General features: G+C 41.5%; 1 protein-coding gene across 5 annotated transcripts in view; it reads right to left on the bottom strand.

The window, feature by feature from the left end:
* Positions 1–15,306, bottom strand: part of FMN1 (formin 1) — a 446,009-nt gene that overhangs the window by 157,983 nt on the left and 272,720 nt on the right. The gene's annotated exons all lie outside the window — the stretch shown is intronic.

A 15,306-nucleotide genomic window follows, 5' to 3' on the forward strand; every position in this document is an offset into this window, starting at 1 on the left:
GGTACTAGGGACCCTAAATGAAAGAACTCGAGCCATTCTTCTTGCTTGCCTGCATCTTGGCCCTAACTGGTTTAGTTCGTTAAGCTCTGTATCCTTTCTGCAGTTTAATTTAGGCTCCACAGGAGAAGTGTTCATGCTTTAAAGTTAAAATCAGCTTGTAGGTTTGAAGCACAATTTGAAATCTTTCTTCCCAGCTGGTAATTGAAGAGATTTAGTACCTAATGCACCAGAACTGACTCTTGCCCATTACCAGGGAGGGGCAGGGACGGGGTGGTGATGGAGAGACAATGTTGACAAATGAAATTAATTCAACCATGATTTCAGGTATGTTTCTGCGGCCACAGAAAACATCTTGTTTGGATCTTAAAAGACAAGAAAAAAGCAGTAATTGCATGAGTGGCAAATTAAGATTATGGAAACCTCCCATGAGCCAGTCTTAAGGCAAGTCTGAACCTATGGCTTTATTAGGATTCAGCTTATAGTTATGTATCTTAAATAATTCTTTAAGATGTTAGCTGATATGCTTATGGTTTCATCTAGACAGGCTCCTTCCTATACCCATACCCAGATACAAGCACTGAGATTTTTAAACCCTTGGTGGATTTGGCAATCAAAGTCTTTCAAATAAATAGGCAGCTCCACATCTTTAAATAATTATTCAAAACTAATAAGGTTTGCTCCCTCAACCCCACATCCCTTCTATGACTTTACATTGTGAAATTACCCAGCACACTTGTAAATTTTCTCTGTGGCAAGCTAATTAATTTTATTAAACCACCAATGATATTTAGAATGTCTTAAAATTTTGCTCGTCAACCACTGCCTTACAACATGCCTTTGGAGAAGGTAGGGATCAAGGTAAAGGACAGGGTGCTTTCAAACTGTTTTGCTGCTTCTGTATTTTAGAATTGCATAGACCCCCTTCTGCAATTTTAACAAACTTAATTAAATGAACTAAGATCATGTAGCGTCACAGAATACCGAGAAATGTACTTAAAATTCCTTCCAGGCCACATTCTCTAACTCAGGGGTTAATCAGCAAGCTATTTCTGGAAATGTGGAACAGTGAGAGAGGAAAGGTTAGTAAGCTCATGACAAAGTCAGAAGTCACAAAGACAAAGAAAAATCATACTTGGAAAAGGCTAATTAAAAATCAACCACACACACACACACACACACACACACACACACACACACACACACACACACACTGTAGTTTCAGGAAGTGATAAAAGGTATCCTTAATTCCCTAGAACTGTTATTTTGTACATGGAAAAAACAACAATTCACCAGTTTATTAGATAGACCATGTATTTTTATTAGTGATTTAAAAATGATTTACAAGATTGTAAGATAACAGAGGTATAATTCCATACAGTTCCCACCACCAGAGTTCTGTGTCCCATCCCCTCCATTTATTTACTTATTTATTTATTTATTTATTTTGGCCTCCAGGGTTATCCTGGGGCTCAGTGCCTGGACAATGAATCCACTGCTCCTGGAGTCCATTTTTTCCCCAATTTTGTTGCCCTTGTTGTTGTTGTTATTGTTATTGCTGTTGTTCTTGGATAGGATAGAGAGAAATCAAGAGAGGAGGTAAAGACAGAGGGGAGAGAAAGATAGACACCTGCACACCCGTTTCACCACTTGGGGAGCAATACCCCTACATGTGGGAAGCTGGGGGCTTAAACTGGGATATTTACGCCAGTCTATGTGCTTCACTCCATATGCGCTTAACCTGCTGTGCTACCACTAAGCCCCAAAATTCTTTATGGGGTGAAGAAGGTGATAGGTCTGGTTTCCGACACAGACATTGGCACAGACTATGTATTTTTTAAAAAGATACTGGTGCTTCAAAATAAAAAGTCAGGAATAAAATACAGTTTATATCAACTTCAGTTTATTCCTACAGAGTGAAGCAAAATGAATATAAAAAAAGGTAAAATTCTGAAAGTAACTCATCAGAAATGCCCATTTTTTAATGAATTAAGCCTCTTTGCTATTTAATTCTACATGTGAACAAATTGCTAAGATATAGGCAAGAAATTTAATTAATGAATAAAGAAGAATCTATGTGGTTTTTTCCTAATGAGTAAAGACTTGTTTATTATTTTTTTAATTTTTTAATATTTACTTAAATTTATTCTCTTTTGTTGCCCTTGTTGCTTTATTATTGTTGTTGTTATTGTTGTCGTCATTGTTAGGACAGAGAGAGGAGGGGAAGACAGAGAGGGGGAGAGAAAGATAGACACCTGTAGACCTGCTTCACCGCCTGTGAAGCGACTCACCTGCAGGTGGGGAGCCGGAGATCGAACCAGGATCTTCATGCCAGTCCCTGCGCTTTGCGCCATGTATGCTTAACCTGCTGTGCTACTGCCCAACTCCTGTTTATTTATTTTTTTAAGTGATCAGTATGGGTCCCAGAAGCACAGTTTGCCAGGTTAGATGGTGAGTCAATTTCCTGCTGATGTGTAAGTTAGCAGAAAGAAAGCATCCATGGAGCCAGAGAATAAGCATGGGTTCTAGAGATGCTCATTCATTTACCTGTTCACTCACTCACTCACTCACTCACTCACTCACTCACTCACCCACCCATCCCTTGAACAAGTATTTATTGAATATGGACCCATTTCTATAAATGTTTTAAAATTTCGTGTCATTATATAAATCAAAAGTACCTAAGACATTTGAAGTACTTCATTTATATTCTAAGCTGAGGAGACAAACCTAGTCAAAGCAATAATTTTAGGTAAAAATATACTAAGAAAGTGAACTAGACAAGTGGCTGTTGTTAGGTTGAATGATTGGTGAGACATGTTCGAGGAGGAAATATTAAAGATAAAATCTGAAGAAGTCACTTATATGAAATGTGGAAGGGCACTACTTAGAATGGTAACTATAAAAGTAAGCTTATATTTGCAGTGAGGGAGCACATTTAAGGTACAAAGAAAAGACCAGTCTGACGATCATGGAGGAATATGATCCCTGATCCTTGTAGGTGAAATTATCTGAGTCTTCATATGTCTCATAGTACTTTCTGAAAATACTGAGGGAATATATTGAGGGAATAAATCTACTGGACACAGCACATAGAACAAGCTATGAATGCAATAGGGTACCCAAGAGCTAAATTATTATGATTATAAATATGCACACTGTTCATGTTTTAATACTTGATAAATGCCTTATCTCCCCCAACATCTGAAAAGAAGTAGAGAAAGAAAAGTGCAGCTAAAGGGTACTTTGTGCTAACAAATGAAACCTTCCAGAACTTGTGAGTATTTCAGGTAAGGAGTGGTTGCTAATAAATCCTTTCATTCCTTCAAAATCTGGCTTGAGGTCCAACTTTAGGAAGGATCATGAATAGAAAGGTATATGCAATTAATATCTTCAATTACAAAAAAAAATAGTGTATCAAAACTCTTAAGGGACATACAGGCTACCTGTGAACTTATTCTAAAAATCTACCAAATTTTTTAACAGCAGGTTTTTAAAAAATGCATTTATTTATTTATGTATTTATTTAGTAGAGAGAGAAATTGAGAGAGAAGGGGAGGAGAGAGAGAGACCCTGAGACCCCTGCAGCTCTGCTTCACCACTTGTGACTCCATTACTATTGGAACTATTCAGCTCATCAGTGTATATAAGCCTCCCAGTACCTCATGGGATAATGAGGTCCTGCCTAGTCCGAATCACCCAGCCGTTTACGTTGGAGACTTTAATAGTCATCACCAAGACTGGGGATATTCCTCCACTCGTGCTGACGGCTCTATCTTAGCTGACTGGGCTTCAGCGAATGACCTCTCCCTATTATACGATCCCAAACAGCCAGGCTCTTTTCACAGTGCTAGATGGAATAAAGACTCGTCACTCGACCTGTGCTGGATTAGCACAGTCAACGGCCAAGCCTTTCCCGCTATGAGACAAGTTCTCAAGATCTTTCCGCACAATCATTACCGCCCAGCTATCATCCACATTGGTCTCCAGCTCCCACTGATTCTGTGCTCGGAGAAACTAAGATGGAACTTTCGGAAAGCAAACTGGCGTCTGTTCAGTGATCTTACCAACAATCTATTCCTGCAGTTCGAATTAACTCTTTCCCCTCTGAAGATTCCTACAGGCGCTTCCACCAAGCCATCTTCAAAGCAGCTTCCCAAGCTATTCCTTGTGGGAGACGTGCTAACTATACGCCTTGTCTTGATGCTGAATGTGAGCAACTACTAAAGCAGTATGATGAGTCGGGTGATCCAGATGTGGCCGACCATCTCATTGCCTCCCTGGATGCAGCACGCCAAGCCCGCTGGCAACAACTCACGGAAAGTCTGAACTTCACCCACTCAAGTAGGAAGGCCTGGAAGCTTCTTCATAGTCTGGGTGCCGGTAGCCAACCCTCTCCCGTCTCCCATCCTCCCGTATCTCCAAACTCAGTGGCCAGTCACCTAACTCAAGTTGGACATGCTAAGATCGACTCAGTCTGGAAAAGAGAAATTTCCCATGAGTGGTCATCCCACTTCCATTTATCTTGTCCATCTCCAAAACTCTCTCCCTTTACACTGTCTGAACTGGAAGACGCTTTGAAGAGGGTTAAACTGGGAACGGCTGCTGGCTATGATAACATCACCCCAGAACTCATTCTTAACTTGGGCCCCGTGGCAAAGAAGTGGCTCACTTCATTCCTGTCCCACATCTTGGAATCTGAATCTATGCCCAAAATTTGGCATCGTGGGAAGATACTAGCAGTTTTGAAACCAAAGAAAGACCCAACACTGGCCACCAGCTATAGACCAATTTCTCTCCTCTCCATGTGTTACAAACTCCTTGTCACGTATTTCTCCATGTGTTACAAACTCCTTGTCACGTATTTCTCCTCTTACAGAGAAATTCCTATCACCCGCCCAAGCTGGTTTCCGCCCAAGAAGATCTACCTGCGAACAAGCCCTGGCCCTCTCAACTTACATTGAAAATGGATTCCAGAAGAATTTAAAGACGGGTGCTGTCTTTGTTGATCTCACAGCAGCCTATGACATGGTCTGGCACCGTGGTCTCCTAGTCAAGATCTCAAGATGCCTGCCTCCATGGCTGGCCAACACTATATCGTTTCTTCTCCAAAACAGAAGATTCTGGGTGCATCTGGGTGACAAGTCTAGCAGATGGAGACTTGTCTCAAGTGGCCTCCCCCAGGGCTCTGTTCTGGCTCCTATGCTATTTAATATTTACATCAATGACCTTCCAGAAACTTCTTCAAGGAAGTTCATCTATGCCGATGACATCTTCTGTGCAACTCAGGCATCCAAGTTTGACATCCTCGAGGAAACACTCACAAAAGACATGTCTCTGATATCTGATTACTGTAAAAAATGGCGACTAATCCCTACCACTGCAAAAACGGTATCATCTGTTTTCCATCTACACCATGCCTCGGCTTCGCGTGAGCTTAATGTGCAGCTTGACGATACGAGAATCTGGCATGAAGCCCAGCCAGTCTATCTTGGCGTTACTCTCTATCGCACCTTGTCATTTCACGAACATCTCATAAAAACTGCAGCAAAGATGGGCGCGAGGAATAACATCATTGCAAGACTGGCCAGCTCCTCATGGGGTGCGAGCACTTCCATACTACGATCATCATCTCTGGCATTATGCTATTCCACTGCAGAATACTGTGCCCCAGTATGGTTCCGTAGCCCCCATGTCCACTTGATCGATTCCAAATTATATTCCTCCATGAGGATAATTTCTGGAACCATCCGTTCCACCCCGGTTCCATGGCTGCCAGTTCTTAGCAACATCGCCCCACCAGATATTCGTCGGGATGCGGCATCATCTAAGTTCATTTCCCACGTCTATGCTCGACCGGACCTGCCAATATACGCAGATATCTTCGCCTACCCTGTCCAACGCTTGACGTCTCGTCACCCAATCTGGTCCCCTATGCCTACACTGAACTTCTCTGTTCCAGTCTCTTGGAAACAGAGTTGGCAGTCAGCTGAGGTAAAGAACAAACACCTCATCACAGACCCCTGCAAGCGTCAACCCGGCTTTGACCTAGCACGTTATGATTGGGCCCTCCTCAATTGCTATCGAACAGGCCATGGCCGGTGCGCCGCTATGTTCCATCGCTGGGGAGCCAGAGATGACCCAAACTGCCCCTGCAGCTACAGACAGACTATGACCCATATAGTCAACGACTGTCACCTCTCCAGATTCAAAGGAGGTCTCGAAACTTTACATCAGGCTCAACCTGACGCTGTTGACTGGCTACACTAGAAGAAGAAGAATCACTTGTGAAAATTTCCCAGGGCAGGTGGAGACCAGGGACTTGAATGTGGGTCCTTGCACATTATAATATGTGTGCTCCACCTAGTCGCTAATTCTTCATCTTATTTCTGTCTTTCCCACTGATCCATCTTTCATGTCATTGCTAAAGTTAGATTTAAAACCTAGTCTCAAAATCTTACTTTCTTTTTTATTTCTTTATTGGGGAATTAATGTTTTACATTCAACAGTAAATACAATAGTTTGCACATGCATAACATTCCCCAGTTTCCCATATAACAATACAACCCCCACTAGGTCCTCTATCATCCTTCATGGACCTGTATTCTCCCCACCCACCCACCCACCCCAGAGTCTTTTACTTTGGTGCAATATGCCAAATCAATTTCAGGTTCTATTTGTGTTTTCTTTTCTGATCTTGTTTTTCAACTTCTTCCTGAGAGTGAGATCATCCCATATTCATCCTTCTGTTTCTAACTTATTTCACTTAACATGAATTTTTCAAGGTCCATCCAAGATCAGCGACTTTCTTTTTTTAATATTCATTTATTTTCCTTTTTGTTGCCCTTGTTGTTTTTTATTGCTGTTGTAGTTATTATTGTTGTTGTTATTGCTGTCATCATTGTTAGATAGGACAGAGAGAAATGAAGAGAGATAGGGAAGACAGAGAGAAGGAGAGAAAGATAGATACCTGCAGACCTGCTTTACCACCTGTGAAGTGACTCCCCTGCAGGTGGGGAGCCCTGGGCTCGAACTGGGATCCTTACGTTGGTCCTTGTGCTTTGCGCCATGAGCACTTAACCCGCTGCACTACTGCCAACTCCCTCAAAATTTTACTTTGATCTTAAAAATACCTCAGATGTCTTTCCTCTAGACACTGAGTTTGCAAATGCTTCAACCTTTTTTGAGTTATTTTTAATATATATATATATATGTATTTTAATTTTTGTGATTAGGTTATAAGATTGTAAGATTACAGTACATAGTTCCACACCACACCCACCACCAGAGTTCTGCATTTTAATTTTTTTTAGTACTTAGGTGAAATTAACTTATTTCAAAAGTCAAGTTTAGACAGATGGAGACTTCCACGTCTATGTTTTCTCAGTCTACATAGTAACTCATTAAAATCAGAATTAAACTTCTCATTTTTTCAGAAGCAGCTACTGAGACACATCATTTAAGTCAATTCACCAAAGCGTGACTGCTAACAATTAGAGCTGACCTTCAGAACTATCCCCTGGGTCATTCAGTTTGTAGCCTTAACCATTCCATTACCTAACAATGGAACCTGTCCTCAATTAGAGCTACTCATCTGTTTCTTGTGTTCTCTTTCTCACTTGTGAACTCAACAAACCGTTGTCAGATATTTGTTTTTTGCTGTCTTGCTGCTTCTTATAGGCACCCAAAGTTCATCCATACTCGGCAAATCCCTCTGGCTGAAGATGCTTCAGCTTCCTCCTTCCCACAACCCAAGCACCAAGGCCCAGGTCAAATGTGTCCTGCCTTGACATCTCTTGACCTTCAGTTCCTTAAGTTCTCACTTTTTTAAATTCCCTCTGCCAAAGTATTGCAATCATGCTCTATATTGGGCAAAGATAATCTACTGTAGGCACCATACCAGAGTACAGATTCTTAAGTTTCCTCTCTCTACTGGGTTCTGTGTGCACTGTGGTGAGGTATCATTTCCATGGATCTTGGTAAAGCCAGTACCCAGCATAGTATGTAGACTGTAATGGTTCCAAATAAATATTTGTGAATGGAACAGATACCAAAGGAATTTCACAGAATGACTCCTATTGGACATCAGGAAAAGTTTCTTGATAAAGGGAATATGGAGTTGGTGGGGGGAGGGTCAGGCAGTGGTGCACCTGGCTAAGCGCACACACTACAGTGCCAGAGGACCCAGGTTCAAGCCCCTGGTCCCCACCTACAGAGGGAAAGCTTCACAAGTGGTGAAGCAGGGCTGCAGGTGTCTCTCTGTCTCTCTCCATCTCTACCTTCCCCTCCCTTCAATTTCTCTCTGACTCTATCCAATAATAAGTAATAAAATATTTGAAAAATTTAAAAAGAAAATAAAAGAGAATATAAAGTCAGGACTAGGCGATGATGCACTCCAAGTGCTCATATTACAGTGCACAGGACCCATGCTCAAGCCCCTGGTCCCTACCTGCACAGGGAAAACTCCACAAGTGGTGAAGCAGGGCTACAGGTGTCTATCTCTCTCCCATTCTCCCATCCAAGCACTAACCAGGCCTAACCCTGCAGAGCTTCCAAGATCAGTCAAGATCGGGCATTTTCAGGGTGGTATGGCTGTAGACTTCTCTCCCTCTCTATGTCCCCTTCCCCTCTCAGTTTCTCTCCATCTCTATCCAGTCATAAAATAAATAAAATATTTTAAAAAATAAAATATATCCAATCAAGATGGTAAAAAAAAAAAACCAGAAACTGATCAGAGGAACATTAATACAATGACATTAGATTTTAAAATTAATAAGAAATGAGAAGATATGAAGTCTTTAAAAAAAGAAGGATGGGTTTCAAGAGGATTTTATTACTGTTGTTGTTATTATGAGGTGTGTATCTGAAGTGAGGTAGGTTTCTTCCTCCCACCAAGAGCGCATGTTCAAAAATCAAGGTTTAGTCAACAGAGTGACAGAATCATGCCCTCACCCATATCTCTAGCTATGTCATGAATATTGCCTCTATCTGTATCATCTATATTCTGCTTGCCCACATATTTCATATGTGGAATTAATTAAATTTAGCAAGTGAATTTTCTCCATGTAAAGGAAAACCAAGGAAAATATCTTGCGTCTATTTCTTCCTTCAAAAAAGTTTCAAAAAGTCAGACTACCTTAGGAAAATAGAAGTAGAAGAAGGAAGAAGAAGAGGGGAAAGAGGAAGAGAGGAGAAGGAGGAGGAGGAGGAGGAGAAGGAGAAAGAAAAAGAAAAGGAAGCCTAAATCCAGGGCGTCCTAAAAGAACTGTCTTGCATGTATAAAGTTCTGCCTTTATGCACCAAGTATAGTTTTAATTCCTTCATAGGGCCTGGGGGTCAGACAACCTAGCGAGATAGCTCAATGAGTTGGTCGCATGCCTTGCCATGTGTGTGACCCGAGGTCTGAGCCCTGATACCAAGTGGGAGGTGCACTGGAGGAAGCTCTTGTGCTATGGACTCTTCCTTTCTCTGTTGCCCTTTCCTTCTGTGTTTGAATGGGAAAAAACAACAACAATTGTTTGATATGAATGGAAGAGTAAAAAGCTGTTCTGAAGTAGTGAAACTGCACACACACAGGAGATCCTAGTTCAACAACAACAACAAACTACCGATAACACTACCCCCCAAATAGTCAACAACTGATTCTTTTTTTGTGTTTCTTTAAGCTTTATTTTATTTGATAGAGCTGAGAGAAATTGGGGGGGAGGGGTAGAGACAGGCACCTGCAGCACTACTTCACCACTTGTGAAGCTCTGCTCCTGTCTGGGGGAACCAGAGGCTTGAACCCAGGTCCTTGTGCATGGTGATACAAGCACTTAACCAAACCAACACCAAACCTCAATTATATAATTGTTTAAAACCTATTTGTTTATTATTGGATAGAGACAGAGAGAAACTTAGACGGGTGGGGGAGACAAAGGAAAAATAGATTCTTTATTGTATTTACCAAGTTTATAAACCATTATATGAGCTAATTTAATTAAATGGTGATTCCAACATAGAAAAAAATCAATCACTGCTAAAAATATTTCTTTTGGCATTTTTTCAAGGATCAGAACATTCTATTTTATACTTTAAAAGCAAACTTCATCTCTTATACATAATTATGATTTTGATCTTATTAGTCGAATAAATGAACACTGCTTTGCTTTATTCCATAGCATGTCTCAAAGCCCTGATACAGTAATTCCAAGTTATCCTAGCTTCCATTCCCATCTGTATGGGGCTCATTATACCAACACCCCTGCAGATGGTGTCAGAAAGGTGAAGTGTCAAACCCACAAAAGGGAGACCCCGACCACTCTTGGCTACTACAATATCAATCATCACTGCTGGTCTTGACTTTTATCTACCTTTCACTTTAGCTGTCCCCCTCACACTGTCAGTTCAGTTAGAGTATTTCACCTACACCTCACAATCTGTCAAAAGGAAGTAGACACACGCTGTGAGAAGCTGGTAATTTTATTGGGTTCCTCCACCTTTAAAAATCTGTGACTTGGTCAAGTCTGGTTTCTGGGCTCCTTTTGTGCAGGGAAATTGAGGCAAACATTTTTATGTGGTCCTCTGGTGCCTGCTCTGTATGCCAAGAGTTATATACACAAAGATCATTAGAGCAGTATTTTACCCATTAAGATATAATAACCGTCAACAGGGACAAAAAGCAGATCGGTATCACAAATTCAAACTAACAGGCGCACATAAAAAATTTCTGTGACTGCTTCAGGCAAATGCACAGGGTCAGGGGCTTGGACCATAGGTATATTCCCTTTCCAGTTTGGAGCAGGACTTTTCACAAGGCCAGGGGAAGCAGAAAGAAAAGGCAAAAACTCTCAGCCCTCCAGCTGCTTTTTTAACCATATTTTTTTCCTCCCCCCACCCCCAAGTGTACCATGTTCAAATAAACAAGGGATGACTGAAAGTTTGCTGTTTGAAAGGTTTCTAATTAGGAAAAAAACAAAAAAGCAAACAGTTACTTGAGGAGACTGTTCTTGACTGTCGGAGCAACTTTAGCCAAAAAACACAGAAAGGATTTAGGTAAAGAAGAGTCACTCTGCAGTGCTGAAGCAGCCAAAGTCAACCCAGACATTCAAGGTGTGGAAGATGTCACCCATAGACAGGGTTTGTTGGCTCAGTAGACTTGGGCTAATACTGGTTTAAAAAAAAAAAAAAAAACTTCTCAGGGCGCTCGGCGGTGGTGCAGCAGGGTTACGCACATGGCATGAAGCACAGGGACCAGCCTAAGGATCCCAGTTGAAACCCCCGGCTCCCAACCTGCGGGGGGGAGGGGGGGTCCCTTCACAGGCGGTGAAGCAGGTCTTCAGGTACCTATCTTTCTCTCTCCCTCTCTGTCTTCCCCTCCTTTCTCCATTTCTCTGTGTTCTATCCAACAATAATGACAACAATACTACTAACAACAATAATGATAACAGCAACGATAAACAACAAGGGCAACAAAAGGGGGAAAATAGCCTCCAGGAGCAGTAGATTCATGGTGCAGGTACCTTGCTCCAGCAATAACCCTGGAGGAAAATAAATAAATAAATAAATAAATAACTTCTATGTAACCAGACACTCTGCTGAAAGCAGGTATTGTGAGTCCTAGAAAATAGAGTAATAAGATGATCTGACAATTAATAAGACATTATTTTATTAGCAATGTTTATAGTTCTGTCCATGTTATTGCTTTGAGAGCTCATAAAAATTCAATCCAGAAGAAAAATATAATGAAATGGGAAAAGTAACATAAAAGGTCTTATTTCATGTAATGTATTCCTAAAAACTCTTACAAATAAACTTCCCTGCTAGAGAAAGGTAAGGATCAAAGACTACAGAAGGAGAGAGAGGTAAGACGTGAGAGCTGAGAAGTGAACAAGAACAACCTCCCCTTCCAATAGTGAGACAACCACTTCAGAGAAAGACCATACCCTTGATAAGAGTCATCAAGAAATGTATGAAAGGCAGTCATACAAAGAGAAATATGGAGAGTGGAGAAGTGCATACAGGCCATGCCAGGAGCTATACAGACCCTGTCTTTACTGAAAGCTCTGTAGCTAAACCTCTTCACAATGGCAAGAATTCTCCCAGAACTTTCTCTCAATATGCCCCACTTCCTTTAAGCAGCAGAAATGGCTATGCAGACACAGGGACTTGCAAACTTACTCTATGCACATTGCATTGGTCTTAATCTAAGCTAAAAATTCAGGCATAATAGAATGCTAAGAGCATCACTTATGAAGCAACTTAAAGGACACACTTATCTGATAGACTAGTGTGGAGGCTGTAGGCAGATCTTATTGGCCATTAATACTTAATAAAGTAACAGGTTGCATTACTGGGAACTTTGCTATGGTGACATTATGACAAATGTTTTACATTTACTTAAATCAGATGGAAACTACAACTGCCCTGAATTTTACAGATGATGGAAAACAAATCACAAAACTCAATTTTCCAAACTCAATTCCATATGTAGAGTTCCTGGGCCATGATCGCACTGCCTGTTTCTTTTATAAGTACTAGATTATAATCATTCCACCTAAAATTGTCACTACTTAAAACAAACAAATCAACAACAAACAAATAAATAGTCATTCCACCAATGGTCCACAAAAGTCAATATGGAAACTCTCTTCTCTAAATGTTATCATAGCCAGAGCTCTCCTAGATAGAAATATATGCAATGCCTATTATGAGAACTTTCATTTGCATTGTTTTGCACATCCATAACTCCACTACTGTTATGATTATTTAATACCTAATTCAAATACATAGTTAATATGTGTAATGGCATGATTACACTTGAACTCTTGTTGATTATTTGTAGTGACTCCGAATAAGCAGTATTGCCATTGTAATCACAGCACAAAGAATTTTTTAAAAAAGAGAAATCTGAAGGGAGTTGGGTGGTAGCACAGTGGGTTAAGTGCAGGTGGTGCAAAATGCAAGGACCTGCGTAAGGATCCTGGTTTGAGCCCTGGCTCCCCACCTGTAGGGGAATAGCTTCTCAGGTTGTGAAACAGGTCTACAGGTATCTATCTTTCTCTCCCCATCTTTCCCTTTTCTCCATTTCTCTCAGTCCTATCCAATAGGAACCATCCGTTCCACCCCGGTTCCATGGCTGCCAGTTCTTAGCAACATCGCCCCACCAGATATTCGTCGGGATGCGGCATCATCTAAGTTCATTTCCCACGTCTATGCTCGACCGGGCCTGCCAATATACACGGATATCTTCGCCCACCCTGTCCAACGATTGACGTCTCGTCACCCAATCTGGTCCCCTACGCCTACACTGAACTTCTCTGTTCCAGACTCTTGGAAACAGAGTTGGCAGTCAGCTGAGGTAAAGAACAGACACCTCATCACAGACCCCTGCAAGCGTCAACCCGGCTTTGACCTAGCACGTTATGATTGGGCCCTCCTCAATCGCTATCGAACAGGCCATGGCCGGTGTGCTGCTATGTTCCATCGCTGGGGAGCCAGAGACGACCCGAACTGCTCCTGCGGCTCCAGACAATGACCCACATAGTCAACGACTGCCACCTCTCCAGATTCAAAGGAGGTCTTGAAACTTTACATCAGGCTCAACCTGACGCTGTTGACTGGCTACGGAAGAAGGGCAAACACTAGAAGAAGAAGAAGTCCTATCCAACAATGATGACATCAGTAACAACAACAATAACTATAACAATGAAACAATAAGGGCAACAAAAGGGAATAAATATTTTTTAAAAAGAGAGGAATCTGAAAATGCATCGTCTTGTAATCAGAACATCAAAAAGGACATGAAATCTACTGTAATATAAAGCCTATTTTTCTGAAATTAATAGTTGCAATTTTATTACATACCAAGACTGATTATAAAAGAGAGCAGGGCATATATGGAAAATGAAGAAACACAGACAAAAGGTACTTTCAGTCACATAAAGGATGGAACATAATTTACAATTTTATCTGTCCTGCCAAATGCCCACTAGTATGCAATGTTAGTTGATCCAGACATTAATTGGGCTTTGACAGAAATGACAGGGAAATGTTAAACGACAGTAAATGGGTTGGCTGGAAGACAAAAGAATGGACAATCTCCAGAGAGACATTTATCTAATTTATTCTGAAAGCTCAAAATCACTCACATTTGTAAAGCAGAATTCCCAATTCTTGCCAAAGCCTGGGCATGTACTATATGCCTGAAGGGACCTAAGGTGCCTTTTTATAGGTGCAATGAAAACTGGCTCTGGCTCAGCCCTCAGAGAAGGACATACAGCAGAAAATTCACAAAGCTGCCCTTCCTGCCTCTCCTCTATTCTCTGTAGGGAGGAGGGCAGTGGAATGAGAAACAGTTTGGGTTAAGCTGCTTCTGTTCTTCCATTAGTTCTGGTTCTTTTAAGCCAAAATTGCATTCCAGGCAGATTGGATGGTCTCAGCCAGTTGCCTGAAGGTAAAGTACAAAGAAACACCACCCTCTGCTTTCTGGACTTGGCTCTGTGAGAGAAAGAAGTGGTTCAGAAAGAAGTGGGTGGGAACCCTGCTGTTCAGGTGTTCCACAGTCAGTGGGAGGATGAAGGTGAGGTGGTAAAGAGAAATACTAGGATTACTGCTTATATTATTTTGTTTTGCTTTTCCTCATTGAACTTTGCCAATTTTTCAGTTTGACTGATTCTGACACCATGATTCGGGAGGCCAGAAAGTCACCATCACATGTCACATATAGTGAGAAAGCTCCATTCATGTTATCTTCACTGAATTTGCTCTCAACACTTCGTGATAGGGGAGTGGGGGGACTTTCCAATAAAACTTTCTGATCCTTAAATCTCATTTTATTCCACACGTGAAGTGTGGAATGACAACCCTTCAGCTTCATTACTTGGGTGAGACCTTTCCTTTCATAGTCTTCTCTAATTCCATCCCAGGTGGTTCACTTTCTAACAAAGTCCCAAAACCTAGATATATACCAGGTTCTGTGAGAGAGAGCATATGTTCACATGTATCCATAAACTACTGCAAAATATATACCTGAAAGCAGAAGTACACTAGAGTTTGCAGTGAGTACACCCCTAACACTTCCTCTCCTCTATTCCAACCTTTGGGTCCATGATTGCTCAATAATTTGTTTGGCGTTGTATGTTAACTCTCTTTTCAGTCACCAGGTTCCAGATGCCATCAGGATGCCAGCCAGGCTTCCCTGGACTGAAGACCACACCAATGTGTCCTGGAGCTCCGCTTTCCCACAGAGACACACCTTACTAGGGAAAGAGAGAGGCAGACTGGGAGTATGGACCGACCAGTCAACGCCCATGTTCAGCGGGGAAGCAA

This window comes from Erinaceus europaeus, chromosome 16, assembly GCF_950295315.1.
Source record: "Erinaceus europaeus chromosome 16, mEriEur2.1, whole genome shotgun sequence".
Taxonomy (NCBI): domain Eukaryota; kingdom Metazoa; phylum Chordata; class Mammalia; order Eulipotyphla; family Erinaceidae; genus Erinaceus; species Erinaceus europaeus.